Here is a 5,382-nt window from a genome sequence, read left to right as displayed (position 1 = left end):
AGCTACCAACACGCAACCAACACACAGGCACAGGAAACGGAAATGAGTCAGGTACGCTTACCGTAACCGCAGGGAGATGTTGATCTCGTGGTTGTAACGTATTGTCCTGATTTGCCTACATGTCCCTTCTCGATGTATGGAATAATGCAGGATTTGTGAGAAGTACTGGCTTTTGTAGGAAGAGTCTAAAATCTATTTTTACTGGTGCTGTCAGTTAAACGTGTTATTAATGGTGTCACTTCTTTTTATCATGAGATCAACGTTCTTTTTGGCCTGTTGCAACACCGGATCTAGCTAGACCGGAAACAAAACGACAGGCACACTGCACACACTTGTTTTGGATTGCAAGCCAAAGAGTACAGACGTTACGTTTTGAGTAAATGGCGAGCGCAAGATGCTGAAATTTATGCCAATAAGATTCTGAATGGAAAGTTTACTTTTCCAATGTTGATGAGAAAACTAAAATGACAAAAAAAATAATGTGACAAAAAGAACTCAAGGGACATTTATGATTGATAAAATATAGATAAAATATTTGTATCATTTGACAGCACTTATTTTTACGTCAGTAATCCTGTGAAACTATTTATTTCAACTTTTTCATGTAATTGAGCTGGCTTTAAGACCATGTAGGAGAACTGCCCTCCTTTTAAGCCCATTCAGATTCTATAACTCTCATCTCCCACATCAAATGAATTTATACAAGTGAGTGTGTGTTTATGTGTGTGCGTGTGTCTGTGATATGATGGATCCTTCTGGACAGAGAGGTGCCAGCACTGCCACATGGCATTAAGCTCAGGAGGAAGAGAAATGCATATTGGGAGCAGAAAGCAGGGGGAGTAATCACATCTTATACTGGGTGATTCTGAGTGTGTCACTCTACTGACACAGATGTGCACATGTTGGTCATGTGTGGAGTGTGGAGGGATCATGGATGCAAGTTGCCCCTGAGAGATTAAAGAAATAAAAGACAAAGAAAAAGACTATAGTACTTCTTTAATTCAATTGATCAATATATATATATATATCATATCATATATTGTGTTTAAAGCTGTTCTGGGCTTTATTACTGTTAGCTACGCTCAATTAAGGGATTTAATATAGTGTCCCAAGTCCTGCCAAGACAGAATACATCTCATGTCAGGTGTCTGCATCGTTGATGGGCAAAACCTTCTCTGTGTAAATGAATCGACAAATCAAAACAGAGAGCAAAATTCAAATCTGTCAATGGAACACCATGTTTTTTTTTTTATACTTCATAGCAGAACAACCACATGTGTATTCAATAAAACTAATAATGGCTGCATTCCACTTAGGGGAGTTATAGTTGTTGTGCATGCTGGCTCGCTAGGGTAGCTTAAAGCTATAGTGCATAGTTTCCCCCCAAGTAATGAAAACATAATGATTCTAAGTAATGTCAACAAAACTGTTGGCGCAGCCACATACACACAAGCCTTCTGTGATCAAGCACAGCCCCCCAACCCAAACAGAGAATTGTTTGGAGCTGACAGTCTTAATTTGCTTTGTAGCAACTCATTTGGCAATGGGTTGAATGTTACGGCCGTTCATTAATATAAAAAAGTTACGCACTCAAGCTTTAACGGGACAATTAATGGAACTGAGCCATTTTTGTCTTCCTGCTGTGATAATTAAACATGTCTGCTGTTCCCAGGAATTATGGCCATAGTCTGTAATCCAAAACTAACATTATCATACCTGCTCTGTAGTAGACATCTTCATAGTTACATTCAAACCAAAAAAGCTGTAATAATTATGTAGTATGTAGTTCAGGACACAATGAGCCAAAGTATATTACATTTTGTTGGTAGGCTTTATCTACAGCATGTTTCTGAACTACAGTAAATGGCATAAAATAGTACAAACTCATTTGAAGCATACTAGAGGATCTTAACCATTTGCGGACCCTCCCTCATTTTGTGGTCCCCCACTATGGCACCTAATCAGCTACCAATGGGGAAAAAATGTATTCCAGTTTCCTGACATCACATTGAATGCATTCTGGGTGGTAATAGCCTTGCAACATTATATAATTTGCTGGTGGTAGTTTATATAGTTTGTTATAGCTTCTGTAGTTTATATAGTTGATAGTATGAATACAAAGTCTGGACGCTTTCAAAATATCTTCTATAATATCTTACGTACAGTTATTATGGTGTGTTGACCTCACATGACAACTGATGTTGATGTGAGGAGCCTGAAGGATGAGGATTGGTGGTACAACATCTGAAATGTGAAATTTACATGTGGACTTAAAACAAGATATTGCTGCTGCTGTTAACTTGGTCAAAACTGAAAAAAATTAAACAAATTGAACAAAACCAATTGCAACTACCTACAGTCACACTCCTTAAGAACTTAACCCATGTGTTGTCACAAGTTATAATGTAAAAATAAAAAAACTAAAGCTTAAATCCCTGGGAGCTAGGTTAGCAGAATGGTCCACTCGCACATTCGCTGCAGTGCAGAACAATACAAAATCTGAGGGCATAGATTGTAAATCAGTGTAAACTGTTAACTTTAAATCTATGTACTACGGTGTCAAGTTAATAAAGTGACCTTAGATAAAATTACTATTTGATGTTCTGCTCTGAAGCCGCTTACTCTGAGGCCGTTTCCTCTTAACCTATTTTGCCTGAGTTTGTTTCATCAGAGATTGTTTCCTCTGAGGCCATTTCCTCTAAGGTTATTTCCTCTGAGGGTGTTTCTTCTGAGGCTGTTTCTATTGTGGTTGTTTCTCCGGAGGCAATGTCCTCTGAGGCTGTTTCCATTAAGGCTGTTTCTTCTGAGGCTGAGTCCTCTAAGGCTGTTTCCTCTGAGGCTGTTTGCATTGAGGTTGTTTCCATTGAGGTTGCTTCTTCTAAGGCTGTGCCCTTTAAGGCTGTTTCCTCTGAGGCTGTTTGCATTGAGGTTGTTTCCATTGAGGTTGTTTCTTCTGAGGCTGTTTCCTCTGAGGCATTGAGGTTGTTTCCATTGAGGTTGTTTCTTCTGAGGCTGTGTCCACTAAGGCTGTTACCTCTGAGGTTGAATGGTTTCATCATAGACTTGCAGGGTGGTGTACAGAGAACAACCTATTGTTTAACATTGGCAAAACCAATTCTAGGCTAAGCTGCTCTGGTAACACCGTCCTCCACACAGGTGTCAGCCTGTCACTGCCACTACATAGGACTTTCATAACTACAGTAGAAGCTATTCAAGTCGTTGGCCAGAAGGTCTTGATCTAGTATTTTAGATAGTTATTTTAGATAGTTATTGTGTTATTTGTCTAAGCAGAAACTGAGTCATTAGCTGAAAACTGTTGCTAAAGTTTGTTAGAGTAAAGTCTTTCAATATATTGCACTCCAGTACAATGCTACCAACCACTTCCAACAGAGTAACAAACATAAAGCAGAATACCACTTTTCTGATAGTGTCATTAGTGGCAGAGCTGGAATTTTGGATTGCTGCTTTTTGGATGGTGCTGGCTGTCCTGTTAACTGGATTGTTGGTGACTGGTGCAACTGGACACATACTGAGATGAGATACAGAACTGTCTCTGTTGGGGTCAAAGAGTAGTTAGTGACTGGGGCCCTCTGGATTTCCCCTAATGGTATGTCTTCCTGACAGGGTGGTGCTGGCTTTGCGTAAGGAAAAATGGAAGGAAAAAGAAGAAGGAATTTTGAGGATTTGGCTCAAGCTTTATGCCTGCTCTCTGAACCTTGTTTATAGTACTGTGAGGTAATGAAGGATTCACTGACATAATATAAATATGTATGCCCTCTCCAAAACTGGTTTTCAGAATACCCCTTCACCACTACCAAATGAGTTTGAACTAGTAATCAAATATGATATCCCCAGAAAACACTTCTTTAATTTCTTACAATTAAGCGGCTTTATATCGTTTCTCTCAGAACCACTCTCTGAGCATCCCCTCTAGAAGTGACAAGAGATTGCTTTAAGGGCTTGATTTCATTACTATATTCTATGATTGAATGGGGCTTGAGTTTTCTAAAGGCTTGGAGAGAGGTTCTATGGGACAATATTCAACGAATGACTGGGTGGAGATGTGGGGACCCTCAGAAGCAAACAATGAACATAGGCTTGAAACTGCTACTCTAGAACTGGCTGATGCTTACTACATCACTGCTGCTATACTACACCAATAATTATATTCTTGACTTTTCTTAATGTATTGAACTGAAGGTGACACTCGCTTGCACACCAATATTCCACTATTGTTAAAAATATGACAATATTCCGAATTTGATCCAGGTCATGTAGACAGCATATTCTGGTTGGACATTCCAAATAAAGCCTTTTATCGAAAATAGCATTTTCCGAGTAAGACATGTGGGATATTCTGGAATTATTCAGGTTTTATCGCCATTCTATGGACATGTATACTGGCATTTTAAATATGTGTCTCAATCAGGGGTTTTACCGCAGGCTTATGGTCAGCTCTGTGCGTTGCTATGGTTTCTGTACACAAACCAACCAGCCAACAGTTATCAAGGCTGGAGCCCAGATAAGAAGGAGAAACACAGCTACTTTTAAACATTATCGCAGATCAGTCACTTAGACATAAAAGCATAGGAAAATAGGGTCCAGGTTGAAAAAACTGTAGTTACCCTCTAACTGAGAAGGATGCTGTCATTATTTCTCACTGTTCCACTGCCATTGACTGCTCCTACTCTAGATATAATTGGTGCTTTTGTTTTGCATACTAACAGGCCAGCAGCACACCAGTGGTGCCAAATTATAATTGACCAAAAAAAAGTCCCAGTTCACAACAGACAAGCTAATTAGATCCAGCGTAAACGTCTGGTAGAGAGGTTAGATGTGTCAATACAAAAAGTACTTACCCTTAAACCCTGTATACTTAAACCATACATCTATAATGCCATGACAACAAGGCTTTTTGCCGTTGTTGCTACCATGCACTGTGGCAACAGAAATCTCAGCACCAGTTCAGCTAATTGTTGACTCTTCAGTATTGATTAACAGCCACTACGAGCATTTCAGGCTATGGGGCAATAAAACCTTACTGATCGCCCCTTTATATTAAGTGTGTCCATGTAAAACTATCCAGCAGCGCCACAGTTATTTTTCCAACCTTTTTTCCCCCATCTCCATTTATTTCCTGTCTGCTGCTATCTATGTTTCTCTATATACAACTTTTCACTGGTATTTTTTATTATGTTTACAAGCAGGGCCAGGTGATTTATCAACCGTTTCATCCATCCTCTATCTCCCTTGAAACATTGCACTACAAACACAGCATCCATTGTAGTTATTGGTACTGCACTTACATTATTCAGTATGAGTACTGAATGCACACAGCAGAGGATATTTAACCAATCCTGGGAGTTGTATGTTTTCAAGATA

The 5,382-nt window shown here is 39.3% G+C and overlaps 1 protein-coding gene and 1 long non-coding RNA gene across 2 annotated transcripts in view; one reads left to right on the top strand and one right to left on the bottom strand.

The window, feature by feature from the left end:
- Positions 1-5,382, bottom strand: part of LOC117955456 (kin of IRRE-like protein 3) — a 198,763-nt gene that overhangs the window by 119,007 nt on the left and 74,374 nt on the right. The window lies entirely within an intron of this gene.
- Positions 3,269-5,382, top strand: part of LOC117955464 — an 18,968-nt gene continuing 16,854 nt past the window's right edge. Inside the window, exons 1-2 of the long non-coding RNA XR_004659046.1 lie at positions 3,269-3,281; positions 3,326-3,328. This is a non-coding gene — a long non-coding RNA (uncharacterized LOC117955464). The remainder of the gene's footprint in view (positions 3,282-3,325; positions 3,329-5,382) is intronic.

The sequence above is a fragment of the Etheostoma cragini genome, chromosome 13 (assembly GCF_013103735.1).
Source record: "Etheostoma cragini isolate CJK2018 chromosome 13, CSU_Ecrag_1.0, whole genome shotgun sequence".
Lineage (NCBI taxonomy): Eukaryota > Metazoa > Chordata > Actinopteri > Perciformes > Percidae > Etheostoma > Etheostoma cragini.
The sequence above is the reverse complement of the archived record's forward strand: the minus strand, read 5'-3'. Positions and strand labels throughout refer to the sequence as shown.